We start from the raw sequence: 20,933 nt of genomic DNA on the forward strand, positions 1-20,933 counted from the left end.
TGCTTAAACACTGTACTATCACTCTGGCCCCCATGATTGTTTATAAAGAGCTGAATACAACCTGACAGCATGAAGGTACATATAATACAATTAAAGAAATGAAATAGTAATATTTCTTAAGTGTAATATAGAGTTGTTCACTCAAATCTTGCTTATGTCTTGTATCAAATAGTATTTTTTTTTTTTTTGATTTTTGGGCCACACCCAGTAATGTCAGGGGTTACTCCTGGCTATGTGCTCAGAAGTTGCTCCCTGGCTTGGGGGGACCATATGGGACACCGGGGGATCGAAACCGCGGTCCTGTCCAAGGCTAGCGCAGGCAAGGGCACGGGGGGATCGAACCGCGGTCTGTCCAAGGCTAGCGCAGGCAAGGCAGGCACCTTACCTTTAGCGCCACCACCCGGCCCCATCAAATAGTATTTTGAGCTGTTTAGAGCTGCATGGTATTCGGACTTATAAAAGCTTGTTCTGATATACTAAGTCGGAAAAAGTCATTTGACTTTTTTTAAACATCATCTTTTCCGTTTTTCATAGTGATGAATTCTCCAGCACTGTTCTTATAGTAATTCTTTTATGTCCAGTAATTTATAATAAAGATGATCATACAATAACCCATGGCATAGTTAACTCCTTTTTTATCTTGATAGCAGTGAAAAGGTTTTCTCCCCATTTTTTGTACTTTATTTATTAGTATGACTTTTTTTTGTACCTAAAATGTTTTTTCTTGTCACATGATCACTGCTAATTATGAGTGAACATTTTCCTATAGAATTAGGCATTTTTTTCTAGCTTTCAACTCTTGTCACCTCTTAAATAGAATAAGGGAGCACTGCTGGAAAGAAACTCAGCTATTGTCCCTTTACATCCTGTTTCCCTAAAATACACTAAATACAATGTCTTCAAAAAGGAGATCACACACAGGTCGGCTTCTCTTACTAATGGCTATCCTCAACTAAGCTGTAAATACTTTTCTTATTTTTCAAAGTCAAAATATTGCCAACTCCTATATATATTTTTGTTACTTAGAATAATTCTTCTGATCTGCTACTGGTCTAGACTAAGCTATTGTCTTTCTCTTATTTGGATCAGTACATTGGTGCCTGTATCTCTACTCTAGGATCTGTAAATAAGCAGAAAATGCAGAAACTATAACACTTTAAGAAAAGCAGTATATTTTTTGGTGCTGCCAGAGATCATAGAGTCTGACAGTACTGTACTGCAGAACTATACTATTTATCACAAGAAGTAGTATTTTATGATATCTATTGTGTTCTGAAGAGTCAAATATATTAAGCCAACGAGAATTACCCTTATATAGTTTTGCAATTATTGTAATGTCTAAAAGTTACTCACATTTTTTTTTCCAGCTTCCCCTTTTGTCTCCTTTTGCAAGTACTATTGTCATTGGTGGTGCTATGTCTGAGATTATGCATTTGGTGCTTGCTCAGTTTGTTGCAGTGCTCTCAAGGGGGGTGATTCACATGCTTGGGGATCACACCACTATTGTCACATGGATCAAACTCAACAAATATAGGGTAGTACAGGGGATTGAACTTGGGGTTTTGTAGTTTAAGGCAAGAACTCTACCACTAAGCTGCATCCTTGGGCTCTGTTTATTCACATTTTATTATTTTTTTGTTTGTTCTTTTATTTTTGGGTTACACCCGGCAGCGCTCAGGGATTGCTCCTGGCTCTATGCTCAGAAATCGCTCCTGGCAGGTGTGAGGGGACCATATAGGATACTGGGATTTGAACCACTGTCCTGCATGCCAGGCAAACACCCTACTTCCATGCTATTTCTCCGGCCCCATGTTTATTCACATTTTATGACTGAGATAGCTGAGGTTGAAATTGTGAAGTGGTAGAGCAGATAAAAAGTGTGTTTTTTTATTTTTTTTTCTCTGTAAGACTTAAGTATTCTTCAATTTGATAATTAGGGTTTGTCAGAAAATACAAAGTTTTTTTCAATTTATATTTATTGGGAATTTGTTTATTATTGGTCAATCTTTTAGACACCTTGGTATTTTAGTGAACAAATAAAATCTAAGTTCATTTCTTTTGGAGCTTACATCATAGTGAGAGGAGACACACCCGCTCATTTATACAGCTGCACTCAGAATGACTGTTGGCCAGGGAGATTTAAGAACTATAAAGCATTCATAGGGATGCTCCACAGGGGAAGGAGGTATATGAAATTAACTTGCCTACATTTCTATAACCTCAGACATCTGGGCAGTCTCTGTTTCTTGCCTACGGCTCTGAACATGGCTTCTTACTAGTGACCCAGATGTTCTATCAGTTTGTTTTAAAATAATCTCCTAGGCATACAGGATTTCAAGTGCTGTGGCAGGTGTCCTCAAGGCCCACCCCCACGTTAAGAGATTTGCTTGATAGACTCATGTGGCTTAGGATGTATGACACTCATGGTTGAGAATATATTATAGGGCCCAGAGAGATAGCATGGAGGTGGACCGTTTGACTTGCATGCTGAAGGACGGTGGTTCGAATCCTGGCATCCCATATGGTCCCCCGAGCCTGCTAGAAGTGATTTCTGAGCCTAGAGCTAGGAGTAACCCATGAGCGCTGCTGGGTGTGACCCCCCCCCCCAAAGAAAAGGGAATATATTATAGCATCAGCAAACATATACAGCTTGTCATAAGGGCGAAGAGGATAAGTAGGAGGAGAGATGAGTTCATAGGCTTCTCTCCCTCATAAGTGAAGGCATGTAAAATCCATACTGTTCCCTCACAGTAAAATGCAGCAGCATATGCAGTATCAGTATCTAGAGAGGTCAATTCTAGACTCTTTTAGATATGGATATTATGGATATCTTCCTAATATGTAGCATATTGTTTTCAGAAACAAGCTATACTCCATAAAAACCAAATCTCTTATCATTGAGGAAAAAATAGACTTTTCAGAAAAACCTTTCCAAAGGCATCAGCCAGAGGTCAACTATGTTAAATCTTTTTCTTTTTTCCTTTTTGCATTTTGGGCCACACCTGGTGACGTTCAGGTGTTATACCTAGCTATGCACTCGGAAATTGCTCCTGGCTTGGGGGACCATATGGGACACCTGGTATCGAATCACGATCCATCCTAGGCTAGTTCGTGCAAGGCAAATGCCCTACTGCTTGCACCACCACTCTGGCCATAGCTATGTTAGAGCTTTTATGCACACTTATTAACTCTAGATGGAAATTATTGGGGTGAATATAGGAAGAAATAAATATACTTTATTTTTCCTATGTTAAAATCATTAACTCTGAGACTTGTCATTCTAAGGAAGCAATTCTTTTTTTTTTTTTGTTTTTTTTTGTTTTTTGTTTTTTGTTTTTGGGCCACACCCGGCGGTGCTCAGGGATTACTCCTGGCTGTCTGCTCAGAACTAGCTCCTGGCAGGCCACGGGGGGGGGGGGCCATATGGGGACACTGGGATTCGAACCAACCACCTTAGGTCCTGGATCGGCTGCTTGCAAGGCAAACACTGCTGTGCTATCTCTCCGGGCCCTAAGGAAGCAATTCTAAATTCTAAGCATTTTAAGTACAAAGCTTTGTCTTATGGATATTAATAGCTAGAAATTAGAAACTACTTGAATCACCTGCATATTCATTTGATGGAATGTTAGGACGTCATGAAAATATGTTCATGGAAATATAATTTTTGTACAATTTGAAGAACATAAGTTACAAAATAGTAATTAGTGTAGAATCTTGATAGTAGTGCTATTTCTTGGTTCTGAAATTTGTGAATGCCCTTAAAATACAAGCACCTGTGTAAAAATAGAAGAAAATAAGGAGTTTTTTGTTTTGGAGAGAAATGTAAATTTGTTGAAGTTGAGTAAATATTGCAGTGAACCCCAAAAACTTACTATACAGTTTTAAACAACCATCACTTTTGACATGCAAGCTATTGGTAAGGAAGTTTAAGTAAATATGATTAAAATAAGTATTCTAGGGGGACAGAGAGATAGCACAGCATTTGCCTTGCATGCAACCGACCCGAGACGGACCCAGATTCGGATCCCAGCGTCCCATATGGTCCCCTGAGCCTCAGAGTGATTTCTGAGCACAGAGCCAGGAGTACACCCTGAGTGTTGCCACGTGTGGCCCCCCCAAATAAATAAATAAATAAATAAATAAATAAATCTTTAAAAATTAAAAAAATAATAGGGCTCAAGAGACAGCACAGTGGCAGGCTGTTTGCCTTGCATGAAGCCAATCCAGGATGGATGGTGGTTCGAATTCCGGCATCCCATATGGTCCTCCTCTGTGCCAGCCAGGTGTGATTTCTGAGCATCGCCAGGTGACCCAAAAAACCACAAACAAACAAACAAAAACAAAATAAAATAAGTATTTTGCATTATATGGGCAGTAACATTAACATGTAATGAACATAATTAAGTGTATTTTTTTTTTTTTAGTGACAATGAACGGCTACTTCTGTCATCAGCATTAACTGGATTTATCTCATAATACTTTTTTTTTTAGAGGTGTTTTTGGTCATTGGGAAAGACATTGTTACATGTTCTATATGAGGTTTTGGATAGGTAACTACAGGAGAAGCAAAATGTAAACAGAATGGATAGCTGGAGATTTTATATTAGTACTTTTCATTAGCAGAATATCAGCAAATGACACCTTATATCAGTGATGGCTTTTTGAGCCTGAGAGTTCAAACTGCCGCACAATGCCTGGTCCTCCCAATGGCCAGTTCGGCCCTGTTGCCAAGTGAGCTACAAATCAGACACCAGCACACTTGCCTCCTGCTGCGCCGCATATCTTAATTGCGGACCCCTTCCCGCATCTTCCCGCATGCTAGCTGCAAGGCCTTCGTGTGCCACTGCTGGCATGCTGCCATAGGTTCCCATCGAGGCCTTATATCCTGAACTTCAAGTTCTTTTGGGAATGATTATAATCGTAAATTTATAAATATCTGAATACCAGGATCTACTATAATATAATACTAGAATATAATATATGGAAACTAAAATGTTTAAAATTGTAAACTTAAATATCTGAATACCAGGAGCTACTATAATATATTATAACACTAAACTATAATACAGTATACCATAATATAATTATAATGTGATCATATACTATAGTATTTTTTTTTCCTAGGCTAGTACGTGCAAGACAGACGCCATACAGCTTACACCTCCACTCCGGCCCCCTATAGTATAATTTGTTGGGAAAAATAGGTTGGAAAAAATCAGAAGTTAACATTGGTCTTCTTCAGGATTATGAGTGGGATTTTTTAAAGACTCAGTTTTTATTTTTGTTTTTACTGTTAATTTTGGTTCATGACCAATGAAAAGAAGTAAAATTGCTTTCTTATTTCCAAAATATAAACTTTTTTCATGAGGCAAATTAGCAGTGGAAAGAAGTTTTAAAATTACTACTATTTAGAGGCCGGAGTAATAGAACAACAGTAGGACATTTGCCTTGCATGCTGCTGACCTGGGATGGACAGATGTTTGATTCTGGCATCCCATGTGGTCCCTCGAGCCTGCCAGGAGCTATTTCTGAACACAGAGCCAGGAGTAACTTACCCATGAGCATTGTCGGTTGTGGCCAAAATCCAAGAAAAAAAAACTCAAAACAAAACAAAACTATTTAAAGGACATTGGTATAATTCAGAATATTTAATGTAGGTAATAGACTAAGTAGATAACAGTGAAAAGTTGAGGGCATACATTTTAAGCTACTGTATTTTCCAGTGTATAAGACAACCCCCTACTTTTCCTGTTAAAAAATAGGGTTTGGGCTATATTTGCTGTATAAGACCAACTCTCTTTTAATGCACACCAAATGGAAATTTAAAAATGTAATAGAAAAAGAGTAGAACCCTCAGAGGTTAACAGCATATGTTTAATTAAGCTAGACTTTGGAGTGCGAACAATCATTTTACATTTGTCCTTTGTAGTGATTTTTTTAATTGTGATCTACATTGAGAGCAGAGAGAGGGGGCTCCTCTAAGAGCAACTGGCTGGGTGCAGTCATTAATAGAACAGCTAGAACAAGACAGAGCGCTTCCTCTGTGTTTCATAAAAGCTGAACAGAGGACTGAGCACCAGAAAGCCACATACCAGATACGATACCTGGCGGCTGGATGTGATGTAGCACTTGGTAACTCAGCTCCTCAGTGTACCCTGAAAGATTAATCAGGTCAAGCAGAGGACTGAGTGATGACACCTGGCAGCTGGATGGTGTGCGGCAGTTAGAGAGGGTCGGATCACTCGTCCCTGAAGCTGGACATAGTTTCAACATGCCATATACTGGCATATAAGACGACTCCCAACTTTTAAGGAGATTTTCATGGGTTAAAATGTCATCTTATATACTGGAAAATACAGTTTGTACTTAATAAGACTGTACTGTCACTGTTTTGACAGAATTTAGACTAATACATTAAAGACTTGTGGTACTGGTGTGACTCAAAACTTCCTCGAGTTTTTCAGTACTAAGAAATGACAATCATAAATTTAAAAACACTAAGTGACTGATTATATCATAGGTCGTTCTGATCACTTAGTAGAAATTAGGTTAAACTTATATGAACTTGTTTCATAGATTTAAAACTCATCAGATATTTCTAACTTTATACCACTTAATCTTAACTGCCCCCCCTCCCCACCAAATGAGTTCTGTTTATGCTGTAGGTTTTGGTTCAGTCCTTAGTACTGCCTGGTCGTTTGAGCACTGCTTTGAGATACCATTGAGTATCTTAGCCAGGAGTAGCCCCCCTGGTTGTGTTCCAAATTAAGTCTCCCCCCCCAATTGACTGCTCTAGTGTATGATTTAAATGGACAAGTTGGTATTTCTGTAAAAGTTGCAGTTTTACTTATTACAATGTAGAAATTTTGCTTTTTGGGTGATTTGGTTACTGGGAAAATGTTCCTTTTCAGAAGAACTTTATGATCTTAATAGATTTATATTTTGAGCCTAAACTATTTGGCATTCTTTAGAATTTATAGCAATTTAGTGATAGTTAAAGATAATTCATTTATTAGATAATAAGTTAGATAATTTATTTTGTAGAATAACAAAATATGTATGTGAGCATTGAGAGCAGGTATTTTCCTAAGCAGATATGCCTGTTGGAAATTTACATATTCTAGGAACTTGCTAAGAATATATATACAAATATATTTATATTTTCAATTTAGATAACTATTATGAAATAGGCTCTCTTTTTACCTTTTTTTTTGGTTTTTGGTTTTTGGGCCACACCCGGCAGCGCTCAGGGGTTACTCCTGGCTGTCTGCTCAGAAATAGCTCCTGGCAGGCACGGGGGACCATATGGGACACCGGGATTCGAACCAACCACCTTTGGTCCTGGATTGGCTGCTTGCAAGGCAAACGCCGCTGTGCTCTCTCTCCAGGCCCTTTTACCACTTTTTTTATGAAGGATAATTCAAGTGACAAAACAGGAATTAGAACTCAGTTTGGCAGTCTTAGTTCATGCTCATAATCCTAAAACTATATTGCTACAGTAAATGTTAATAGAAATCCATTTTAGAAGTCTCGTGAAAATGTGTTAGAGATTATATTGGCAACATTGTGCTTTTAAATAACTATAGACATTTAGATTATTGGTTTTGGAGCAGTAATACAGTGAAGAAGGTATTCATTCATCTTACACATGATCAACTGGAGTTTGATCTTTGGCATCTAGTATACCCCAAGAATAACCAGGAGTGATTCCTAAGTAAAGAGTGAGGCATAACTCTTGAGCATTGCAGGAAGGGATCCCAAAACAAACCAAAAAAGTCACATTTAAAATATTTTGTCGTTGTTTATTAGCAGTAGATTATTTTATGTGGTGTTTTAATACTGCATGCTTGCACACGAGAGGAAGAGAGACAGAAGAGAAAGAGGCGAGAGAGAAATGTATCATTTCTGGGCCCGGAGAGATAGCACAGCGGTGTTGGACTTAAGTTGGTTGGTTCGAATCCTGGTGTCCCATATGGTCCCCCGTGCCTGCCAGGAGCTATTTCTGAGCAGACAGCCAGGAGGAACCTCTGAGCTTCGCCAGGTGTGACCCAAAAACAAAACAAAACAAAAAACAACAAAAAACAAAACAAAACAAAAACAGAAATGTATCATTTCTGACCCTTCAACTTGTTTTCTTTCCAGCTACAAGTGGTCTTTAATGACTAAAGTGGGACTGAAGGCAGAGTGATAGTATGATTACCATACTTTCCTTGCACACAGCTGACCCAGGTTCGACTCCTGTCACTACACTTGGTTCCTAGCACTGCCATGTGTGGCCCATCCTAAAAACAAAACAAAATAAAATGTGTGGCCCAGTGTTACTTGTACTTTACATGTGTGATACTTTGGGGTTGATTTTGGATTGATTCTCAATCTAAGCACCTTTGAGTGTCTTGCTGGATATAGCCCCTTAGGTAGCCCCAATGATCCATAGCCCTTGTTTCACTGGCAGATTTCACTTGGGGCAGATTACACTGAGATGGGGCAGATTACACTGAGATGGGGCAATCTTTTAACACTGTCCTTTTTAAATACATCATATGATGACCTCTAAGGGTTTTTTTTTTTTTTTTTTTTATGGAAGTAGTCATGGGACTTCGGTTTTGGTTTTGATTTTGGGCCACACCAGGTGGCTTTTGGGGGGTTCCTCCTGGCTCTGCTTAAAAATCACTCCTGCCAGACTTGGGACCATATGGAATGTTGGAGATCGAACCCCGGTCGGCTGTGTGCAAGGCAAACACCAAACCTGTAGTTTGCTCCATCCCCAAGTCATAGGACTTTTACATTGACCTGGCTCTGTAATTTATTTCACAATTAGAATGTTTTTGGAAAAGGAATAAAATGGAAGAAAGAATCTCAATAAGTTAATACTTAAGTTAGAGATAGGATACCAGATGACTTTATAGTAGTGAGGAGAAGGTTAATAAGGTCAAAGTTTAGCAGATTCCTATTTTAGAACTTTTGGGAGAATAATCCTTCTTGCATATGCATATTCTCTCTCTGTTTCACTTTTTCTCCCCCACCCCGGCTCTCCTCCCCTGTCCCATCATCTCCCTCTCCTCCTTTCCATCTTCGTTCTTTTGAACCATTCTTTTGGAATAGGGTGCTTGAAAAGTTGAATTATATCAATAAGTTCCAGGCAACATAGCAATCTCTCAGTGTCACTATTTCCTTAGCTTTAAAATAGAATGGAAAGACTAGAAGTGAAAGATGATAGACATGGCTTAGACTAGAACACCTGTCTTGAGAGCAGAGGGTCACAGATTTCAGGTCCCAGCACTGCTATATGCACTGACCACTGGTTCTGCTATTTGTGCTTAGCACTCTGCCGCTTGCTCTCTTTGATTCCTGGCACTGCAGGTGATTTCTGACCTCACTACAAACAAGGTGTATAGACACCTCAACTAAAAAGAGATGTACCCTCACCCTGTGAGCGCAAATAATAAGATCTGTGAATGCCATTCTCAGGAACGTGGCTCTTGACAAGTATTACTAGAATGTGTGTGTGCAAGCACCCACTACTTCTACAGATCTCTGTGGGGTGTGAGCCATAGCCTGATGCTACTTCCCTGGGGACACCAGAACTAAATGTTGGATTATCAGTCAAGTGTATGCTTTTCAAGTCATCAAAAGGGAGGAGGAAGGTGTGTGTGGGTGAAAAATATGAAACCACTATAGAATAGAGAACTATATCTAGCCTTGCTCTTCAAGCAAATGTTCTACCTTGAATATGGTCCTAGTTAAATTTTTCATTTTAGACTAGCCCATTGTAGTGAAATAAAATACAAAACAGGGATATTGGTCTCTTGTTTTCTTTTTTGCAGCATCTCTGTCTGGTTTTGGTATCAGGGTGATGTTAGCTTCATAAAAAACTATTTGGGAGTATTTGTTTCTTACAGTTTTCTTGAAAGAGTCTGAAAAGAATTGGTAGTAGTTCCTCCTGAAAGGTTTGAAAGATCTGAAACATTAATTAATTAATAATTAATTAAATCCATCTGGGCCTGGGCTTTTGTTTTTGGGGAGAAGACTTTTGATTACCATTTTAATTCCTCAGTAGTGATGGGTCTGTTTAGTTATGCTAGATCTTCCTGTTTAACTGTGGAAAATAATAAGAGTCCAAGAATTTATCCATTTCTTCCAGGTTCTCATGTTTTGTGGTATAGTTTCTCAAAGTGGTCTCTGATTACCCTTTGAAACTCTGTAGTATCTGTAGTGATCTCCCCCTTTTCATTTCTTTGGTTTTTGGGTCACACCTGCCAGCGCTCAGGGGTTACTCCTGGCTATCTGCTCAGAAATAGCTCCTAGCAGGCACGGGGGACCATATGGGACACCGGGACTCAAACCAACCACCTTAGGTCCTGGATGAGCTGCTTGCAAGGCAAATGCCGCTGTGCTAATCTCTCCGCCCCCCCTTTCATTTCTTTTTCTTTTTCCCACCCCCCCTTTCATTTCTAATCCGGTTTGCTCTCTCTCCCTCTCTTCGTCAGTTTTGCTAGTGGTTTATCAATCTTGTTTATTTTTTCAAAGAACCAACTTTGCTTGTGTTGATCTCTTGGACTGTTATTTGCATTTCTACTTCATTGATTTCTGCTCTAAACTTTGTTATTTCCTTCTGCCTACCTGTTGGTTCCTTTTGATCATCTTCTAGTTTTATAAGCTGTATTATTAAGCTATTTATGTAGGCTCCTTTTTCCTTCCTGATGTGTGCTCACAAAGCTATAAAGTTTCCTCTTAGTACCGCTGTGTCCCATAAATTCTGATAATTTGTATCTTCATTGGCATTTGTTTTCAGGAATGTTTTGATTTCTTCCTTGACTTCATCTCGGACCCACTTGTTCAGTAGTGCTGTAAGTTCTTGACATAGCAATTAGGCAAGAAAAAGATATCAGGGGCATCCAGATTGGAAAGGAAGAAGTCAAGCTTTCACTGTTTGCAGATGATATGCGACTATATTTGGAAAATCCTAAAGACTATACCAAAAAGCTTCTAGGAACTATAGATTCATATAGCAAAGTGGTAGGCTACAAAATTAATACACAAATATCAATGGCCTTATACGCAAATAATGATGATAGTGAAGAAATGGTCATTAAAAAAAAGCAATCCTGTGGCCGGAGCAATAGCGCAGTGGTAGGACATTTGCTTTGCACGTGGCTAACCCAGGACAGACCTCAGTTTGATTCCCGGTGTCCCATGTGGTCCCCCAAGCCAGGATTGATTTCTGAGCGCATAACCAGGAGTAACCCCTGAACGTCTTGGGTGAGGCCCCCCCCCCCCAATAAAAAAATCCCATTCACATTAGTGCCACACAAGCTCAAATACCTTGGAGTCAACTTAACTGAGGTCAAGGACCTTTACAAAGAAAACTACAAAACCCTGCTTCAAGAAATAAAAAGAGGACACAAGGAAATAGAGACACATATCCTGTTAATGGATTGGGAGGACTGACATCATTAAAATGGCAATACTCCCCAAAGCATTGTACAGATTAAATGAAATTCCTCTAAGGATACCCATGACATTCTTCAAAGAAGTGGATCAAACAACATTTTCCTACAAATGGATGGACATGGGAACTATTATGCTGAGTGAAATAAGTCAGAGAGAAACACACACAAAAAACATTCTCACTTATCTATGGGATTTAGAAAAATAAGAGAGATTATTTAATAATACCACAGATAATTGAGATGAGGGCTGGAAAGACTGGCCCATTATAGGAAGCTTACCATGAAGAGTGGTGAGTTCAATTAAAGAAATAACTACACTGACAACTATCATGACAATGGTAGTGAGTGAAATAGAATGCCTGTCTCAAATAAAGGCAGGGTTCGTGGTAGGAGGAAGATGGGCATTGGTTATGGGCAGGTTGCCCTAGTGAAAAGGGGTGTTCTTTCTTATAACTGAAAACCCACCTACAAAAAATGCTTAAATAATGATATTATTTAAAAAATAGCTAACAAAAGCATAACGTTCAAAAAATAAAAATACTATATAAATTGTTATTGAATTTAGCATACATCATAGTATTTTCAACTTTATTTTTTTTTTTTGGGGCCACACCCAGCGGTGCTCAGGGGTTTACTCCTGGCTGTCTGCTCAGAAATAGCTCCTGGCAGGCACGGGGGACCATATGGGACACCGGGATTCGAACCAACCACCTTTGGTCCTGGATTGGCTGCTTGCAAGGCAAACACCGCTGTGCTATCTCTCCGGGCCCGTATTTTCAACTTTTAAGGTATTTTTGAGTAAAAGAAAACTTAAGCATTAAAATGAATATTTGATTGAATAATAATCTCCCAAAAATAATAAATGAAAATGAATCTGTCACAAAAAACAAGTTTTTTAGTGGCTAATTTATTAGCCAGGCAAGGAAAGTCATTTACTAATGTTGAAGTGCCTAAGTTGTGTTTGATTGTAGCAAAGAAATGTATTCAGAGAAAATAAACTCTTAAAAGAATATTATCTTTTTTGCCAAGAACATTTGATTTTAGAGTTGAGGGCATTTGAAAAGAACATCAGTAGTCAATTGAAAATTCAAAGCAACTGATTTAGATTGGTTTTCTTTGGCTCTTACTAAGTTGACAGTTTGTTATTGATACTACTTAATGTTGTTTTTTTCACGGAATCACTGCCAAGTTTGTAGTCATAAGAAAATTAGCCCTGAATAGTCTGTAGAACAACTATAGACAAGAAAATTTTCAAAGTTAAGAAAAATATTAGGTACAGTTTGAAGTGGAATTTACTTAGATGTGCATCAATTGGTGGTAAAAAAAAATATATGTGGAATTAAAAAAAAGATGAAGTGAATAAATTTACAAAAGCTATAAATGTGAGGTGTGCAAAGCCCGTAACTTATGTTCTTCTTTAGCAGCTATGTAGCAATTTTTTTTTTATAATTTTTTTTATTTTGAATTATGAGAACAAAAGATGCAAAGAAAGAGGATAAGGTAAAGTTACAGTGGAAGGACAATCACCCATAACATAATTATCAGAAGAAGTCCCCTTGCTGATATCTTAACTTTGAACTTTCAGCCAAAGAAAGTTAAGATAAATAAAACAGAATCCATGTGTAATTACTTTGTCCCTCAAGTTCCCAGATTGTAGCACATTATAATATTTCTTAACAGCACACAAGGCAATCGATAAACCCATAAAACTTACGTAACTCCTTAAACATTAGAGGCATAGTATTTTTTACATTTCCATGTACATGCATATTAGCTTAAGTTAACCTCAAATTTTAAGTGGGTGCATTTTAAGGATTAGAGTCAAAGGAGCACAGTTAAAAACGGTGTTAGAGTGGCAATTGTTGTTTTGCATAGGCCCACCAAAATATGAGAGGCATGGAAAAGAATAACCTTGGCCTAAATACAGAGAGATCCTACCCCTGAAGTTTCCTGGCATAAGACCAGCTCTAGGCCTCAGGCAAGTTATCATTCGATCCAAGACATTGTCCGTAGCGCCAACACACTTATCACCCAGTCTCTGTTGTTGGTATCATGTTTCTGTATTAAAGATTCTGGAATCTGCATGTCCTACATTGAAGTCATGATGTGGAGTGCCTTCTCGTTTCACCTCACCATGAAAGCGCAATGCAGGAAGCCCTGTCCTGTAAGCAGGTTGTTGTTGTTAAGTCTTCTCAGTGTTAAGGGAAGTCTCTTTTGAGCAGGACGATGTCTGAGCAGTGGTAGGGTCTTCTGTGGTAGAGGATTGCTTCCAGGTGATGTTATGGACAAACCTCACCATTAAGGGGCAATACAGCAAGCCCTGTCCAGTAAGCAGGTCATTGTTCTTGTTGTCTTCTCAGTGTTAAGGGGTGTCTCTTTTGAGTAGATCGATGTCAGAGCAGCTGTAGGGTCTTCCCTGGTACAGGAATGCCTCCGGGTGATGTTATATACAACCTTGGATGTTTTGTAGATGTCTTCTCTAGATCAGGGGTGAATGGAGAATGCCCATTCTTCTGAGGCCTGTACCAGGTTTTTATGTCAATGTTCAGGGTGTAAGGTCTCATTGCACTACAAGATTTGTGTGTTCCCATCGCTACTAGATAAGAACTTACTGGTATGTATAGTATTTTCCCATTTTAGTGTGCCTAAGCAAACAAGAAATAAAGCCACGTGGTGCTATCAGATATATATGGGGCGTAAGAACATTTCCAACAAAACCCTATGACTTGGTTCAAACATAAGCATTAAACTGAGGGATTCTTTCACACCAAATTTCATATTGAGCAGTTCACAAAGAGAAGATAAAAAACAAAGGGGGGGGGGATTTCACTGTATAAGAAAATATTCAGCAAAAGTTATAGCCGTCAAAGAAAACACCCATAAAATGTTGAAGAGACATAAGTGTCCATTTTATGCCTTTTAAAATAGTTGGGTGGATATTAACTCCAGGGCACCACTTTGATCTGTGACTTAGGACTCTACAGTACTTAAGTTAGATAGGTTAAATGAGGAGTAATGATGATAGGAGTGAAGGAAGTTAAAGAGAAATATGATCTTATGAAGGGGTATGCAAAAGGGCAGAGTACAAAATGGACCTTCTGCATAAATAAAAACATAATTCAATGATAGTGAGTACTGTTAATGTTTCTTGTGCGCGCAGGGGCTATTGCCCCCGCGTGATTTTGAAAATATAGACTGGACAGAGATTACCAGTGACTTCAAGCAGCTGGGAGGCCAGAAGTTCAGGGCCCCACCAGACCCTCCCTAAGGAGCTGAATGGATAATGGGGGGAAAGCCTAGGGTACCTTCAAGCTCCACCAAGGGGCCCAACTCACCGGCTTGCCCAGGCATGTGGCCCGGGGAAGCCCTGGAGATCTGGAGCAAGGTGGTAGAGGGGTGCTGGGGTTACCCAAGTCCCGCACCCCCAGTAGGCCTGGTTAAGTAGTCCTCCAGCATGGCGGTGGCCTGCCAAACCCCCTCCTGCTAGACTCCCGGCTCCCAGGAAGGAGAGATCCTTTAAGAAGCTGGGAGGCCAGAAGTTCAGGGCCCCACCCAGACCCTCCCTAAGGAGCTGAATGGATAATGGGGGAAAGCCTAGGGTACCTTCAAGCTCCACCAAGGGGCCCAACTCACCGGCTTGCCCAGGCATGTGGCCCGGGGAAGCCCTGGAGATCTGGAGCAAGGTGGTAGAGGGGTGCTGGGGTTACCCAAGTCCCGCACCCCCCACTAGGCCTGGTTAAGTAGGCCTCCAGCATGGCGGTGGCCTGCCAAACCCCCCTCCTGCTAGACTCCCGGCTCCCAGGAAGGAGAGATCCTTCAAGAAGCTGGGAGGCCCGAAGTTCAGGGCCCCACCCAGACCCTCCCTAAGGAGCTGAATGGATAATGGGGGAAAGCCATGGGTACCTTCAAGCTCCACCAAGGGGTAGTAACAGGTTGGTGATCAGTATTTAAGATTAGACTTTTATAAAGGTACATTAATACTTGGTAAGTATTTATTTGGTGCCTGGAGTCATGTCAGTGAATTTTGAATATACCAACCTATCTAAAGTGTCATAAAAACACTTCTTAACTAGATGTTCAGGACCAAGATAATTGGTGGTGGTGGTGGGGTTTAGTAAGGATTTTGTTTAGCAATTCCTCCCTTGTTAAGAAGTTACTACCCTGAGACTTAAAGGAGAGGGGTAGGGATTGGAGTTCTAGAGGAAATTATTATCAGTGAAAATAATTGGAAACAAATAATTGTGGGGCCGGTGTGTGGTGGCGCAAGGGGGTAAGGCATCTGCCTTGCCCGCGCTAGCCTAGGATGGACAGTGTTTTGATCCCCCGGCATCCCATATGGTCCCGCAAGCCAGGAACGATTTCTGAGTGCATAGCCAGGAGTAACTTGAGCGTCACCCGGTATGGCCCAAAACCAAAAAAGAAAAAAAAAGAAAAGAAATCATTAGATTCATATTCCTCTTAACACTAATGCGAAGATCCTCAACAGAATTACTTCTAGATATTTTTTTCAAGTTCTTTTTTTAATGTTTTTAAAAAAATTACCTTTGGGGGCCAGAGTGATAGCACAGCGGGTAGGGTGTTTGCCTTGCAGACAGCCAACCTGAGTTCCATCCCTGGCATCCCATATTGTCCCCCCAGCCTGTCAGGAATGATTTCTGAGCTCAGAGCCACAAGTAACCCCAGTGTTGCTGGGTGAGGCCTGAAAAAACAAATAACTTTTTAAAAAAATTAATCTTTATTTAGACACCATGATTACAAACATGTTTGTAATTGGATTTCAGTTAAAAAAAGAACCCCACCCCACTTCACCAGTGAAACATTCCCACCACCAATGTCTCCCATCTCCTTCCTCCCCACTCCCTGCCTGTCTTCGAGAAAGGCATTCTATTTCTCTCACTTACTACCATTGTCATGAGAGTTGTCAGTGTAGTTTTTTCTCTAACTGAACTCACCACTCTTTGTTATAAGCTTCACATCATGGACCAGTCTTTCCAGCCCTCATCTCTATTGTCTCTAGGTATTATTATAATAATGTTTTTTATTTTTCTTTAAAACCCACAGATAAGACTATTCTGTGTGTGTGTGTGTCTCTCTCTCTCTGGCTTATTTCATTCAGAATAGTTTCCATGTCCATCTATGTATAGGAAAATTTCATGACTCCTTTTTCCTGACAGCTGCATAGTATTTCATTGTGTATGTATACCACAGTTTCTTTAACCACTCATCTGTTGCCAGGCTTCTGGGTTGTTTCCAGATTCTGGCTATAGTAAATGGTGCTGCAATGAATATAGGTGTGCTGAAGGCTTTTTTGTGTTGAGTTTTTGTGTTCCTATGGTATATATCTAGGAGTGGTAGAGGTGGATCATATGAGAGCTCAATTTCCAGGTTTTTTTTTTTTGTTGTTGTTGTTTTGTTTTTAAGGAATCTCCATGTTGTTTTCCATAAAGGCTGGTCTAGACAGCATTCTCACCAGCAGTGAATGAGAGTTCCTTTCGCAAGCTGGTGAACTTACGGCTTCCAGCCCATTAAGGAACTCTTTCCTCTTCTGGGAGGTGGAAGTCTTCACCAGCGTGGGAAATAATAGCAAGGCTCCATGCCCAAGGCCTTTTTTACCGAGCTTAGTGGGGGGCTTCTGGGCTCAGGCTGCCCTCAACAGCCTTTCCTCTCTTTCCTCCTGGACTCCAGGGCTATCCCTGGGCACTCACCCATGAGACCAGCAAGGTGGGTGCCGGGGAGGAGTTTAAAGGGGTCCCCAGGCTTTCCCCAACCCCCACTCTGCACAAGAGGGATGGGTGTGGGGAAGTCACTGGCGACTTTCCTTCCCATCAGTATCCATTCTCAAACCTATACTATATGTACTATACTCATACTATGTGTAAAAATATACAGTTTAATAGGGTATCATAGGGTTTAATCTATGTTTACTATATATACAGAATGTGTTGTATACTCCCCCCCACTCACCACTTTCCAAGCTCATTTCTAGTCCTTTATTAACCCCACATTTAACCCTTAACTCAGTTCTTGGCTCCTCACAAAGCATATCATATTCACACTCAAGCCAGCTGCCAACCAGCTCTCAAAGTGAAAAAATAGACTCTCAGCCTGAGAAGAAACCAATACTCTGTTTCTATTTATCTACTCTCAGTGTGTACCTGTGCTTGCTACCATACTCAGTTTCTGAGAAGTCACCACTCAAAGACACTTCCTGATATGGGATTGCAGGGGGTAGTTTTGCAGACTTCAGAAGGCCAAATCGGAGACCAAAGTGGTGTCCTGGATTCAACACCCTTCCCCCGACTATTTCTAAAGACATAAAAGGGGACACATATATCTCCTTTGTATATCTTAGATGTATTCCCTTAACAGCTATAACTTTTTGAGTATCCTCTTATATAGTGACCCCCCCCCCCCCAAATGAAAGTTCCTTTCTTCCCACCAGCCAGCACTAATTGTTCTTTTTTTTTTATTTGGTTTTTGGTTTTTGGGTTACGTCCAGCAGCACTCAGGGGTTGCTCCTGGCTCTATGCTCAGAAATCGCTTCTGGTAGGCTTGAGGGACCATATGGGATGCTGGGTTTCGAACCACCATCCTTCTGCATGCTAGGCAAGTGCCTTACCTCCATGCTATCTCTCCAGCCTAATTGTTCTTAATTTTTTTGTGATATGTGCCAGTCTCTGGTGTGAGATGGTGCCTCATTGTTGTTTTGATTTGCTTCTCCCATATGATTAGTGATGTAGAACAGTTTTTTATGTGTGTTTTGTCCATTTGTATTTCTTCTTTGAGGAAGTATCTGTTCATTTTTTGATGGGGTTAGATTTTTTTCTTGTAAAGTTCTGTCAGTATTTATATCTTATATATTTAGCACTTATCTGATGGTATTGAGTGAATAATTTCTCTCATTATGTCAGTGGCCTTTCTTTGTATTCTAGTCATTATTTCCTTTGAGGTGCAGAGGCTTCTCAGTTTAACATAGTCCATTTGTTTATCTCTGCTTCCACTTGACAAACATACTTTTAAGGAGCAAGAACCTATATAGATTAGAGATAAAAGGTACACGTTCAATAGAAACCTGAGAAATATAAAAGATGCTAAGAAGTTACTTTTTTTTAAATATATACATTTTATTTACTTTTAGTAAATTTAGTAACTTCCTTAGAAGTTACTTTTATTAACAGCTCCAGCCATAAAAGTTTAGAGCCAAGAAGAAATAGAAGAATTATTAGACTCATATAGTCTCCCAAAATTGAATCAGGAGGAAATAGAAAACTTGAACAAACCTATTAGGAGTCAGGAAATTGAAACAAAAATTAAAAATCTTCCTAAGAACAAAAGTGCAGGGCCAGAGAGATTCACTGGAAAATTCTAGATCTTCAAAGATTTACTACCTATATTCCTCAAGCTCTTGAATATCAAAGAAACTTGAATCCTTTGTAACTCCCTCTATGAAGCTAACATCATGCTAAAAAGTAGAAATAACACTGAAATATTTTACAAACTTCTGTCCCTGTTAAACATTGATACAATCATACTTACCTGGCAGGGGAGATACCATGATCACGAAGGTGGTTTTCCCAGGGTGAGTCTTATCCATTGCACTCTGGATGTGCTGACCCCTGCAAAAAAGTTTAAAAACAAAAAACCAAAAAAACATTGATACAAAGATCCTCAACAGGGCCCGGAGACATAGCACAGCGGCGTTTGCCTTGCAAGCAGCCGATCCAGGACCAAAGGTGGTTGGTTCAAATCCCGGTGTCCCATATGGTCCGCTGTGCCTGCCAGGAGTTATTTCTGAGCAGACAGCCAGGAGTAACCCCTGAGCACCGCCAGGTGTGGCCCAAAAACCAAAAACCAAAAAAAAAAAAAAAAAAAAAAAAAGATCCTCAACAAAATCTACTGAAACAAGTCCCACAGTATGTCAAAAGGATCCTGAACTATAGTCATGTGGGATTTGTGCTAGGGATGCAAGGATAATTCCATAGACACTAGTTAGTGTTATATATATCAATGAAAGAAAGAATAAAAATCATATGAGCATATCATTAGGTGCAGAAAAGCTTTGACAACCATTCATGATTGTATGAAATAACTCATTAAGAATAGAAGGAAGACACTGCAGGGTAGTAATACATGACAAAACCCACAGCCAATATCATACTCAGTTACCAAAAAAAGGGAAAATGATCTTTCAGATGAGACAACAAGATGGGCCACGTTCTCTGTTATTTAATAGGAATATGGTTTTGGAAGTCTTTCCACAGCAAAGATGCAAGAAAGAAGATATTAAAGCATCCACATTAGAAAATAAGAAGGTAAACTATTTGTAGAGAAATGAAAAGATACATAGAACACCCTAAAGCAGGGGTCTCAAACTCAATTTACCTGGGGGCCGCAAGAGGCAAAGTTGGGGTGATTTCACTTACTGAATATTCATGAAAAAAAATCACATTAAACATTTGCATACACCGAAATGAACTGTTCGGGCTATGCGAATGTTTAATGCGATTTTTTCTTACTAATACGATTTTTATTGCGATTATTTGGTAAGCGAATAATCGTGAATACTGTGGTATTTGAAGGCCGGCCGCGGGCCACAAAATGTTGTACAGAGGGCCTCAAATGGCCCGCGGGCCTCGAGTTTGAAACCCCTGCCCTAAAGATTCCACACACACACAAAAAATACCTGTAAACCTGTACATAAAAAGAAGTAGTAAGCCACAAAATCAACCACACAAAAATTGGTTGCATTCATGTATGCAATTAGCAAGCTAGAAGAGAAATAAAAAGATAACTTCATTTAAAATGGTCTTATCAAAAACTGTGCCACTTTTTTTTTTTTTTTTTGGTACACACAGCGTTGCTCAGGGGTTACTCCTGAACTCAGAAATCTCCCCTGGCGGGCTTGGGGGACCATATGGGATGCCGGGGTTTGAACTGCCATCAATCCTGTGTTGTTTGCAAGCAAGGCAAACGCCTTACCGCTTTGGCCTCCAAAATTATGCCACTTTAGAGAGAAATAGAAGAGACACTAGGAAATGTGTGTGTGTGTGTGTGTATATATATATATATATATATATATATATATATATATATATATATATATATATATATTATATTTGGTATTTGGGCCACACCCCATTTTTGACGCTCAGGGGTTACTCCTAGCTATGCGCTCAGAAATCGCCCCTGGCTTGGGGGGACAATATGGGACACCGGAGGATCGAACCGCGGTCCGTCCTACTCTAGCGCTTGCAAGGCAGACACCTTACCTCTAGCACCACCTTCCCTGCCCATGAAAAATTATTTTAATGACCATGGATTGAAAGTTTTAACATTGTCAGACATGGAACCATCCTGTCTAAAAGTATGATGTAGATTCAATGCAAAGCCTGGCAAAATTTTAGGGATATCTTTTAAAAAATTAGAACAAGTTCTACTAAAATTTGTATGGAATCATACAACCCCTCTAATAGCTAAAACTAT

General features: G+C 39.8%; 1 protein-coding gene and 1 pseudogene across 1 annotated transcript in view; both read left to right on the forward strand.

Annotated features, from left to right (window-relative positions):
* TLK1 (tousled like kinase 1) overlaps window positions 1-20,933 on the forward strand; it is a 164,296-nt gene that overhangs the window by 35,885 nt on the left and 107,478 nt on the right.
* On the forward strand, window positions 18,979-19,163 carry LOC126010321 (uncharacterized; annotated as a pseudogene).

Source organism: Suncus etruscus, chromosome 5 (assembly GCF_024139225.1).
Source record: "Suncus etruscus isolate mSunEtr1 chromosome 5, mSunEtr1.pri.cur, whole genome shotgun sequence".
Taxonomy (NCBI): Eukaryota; Metazoa; Chordata; class Mammalia; order Eulipotyphla; family Soricidae; genus Suncus; species Suncus etruscus.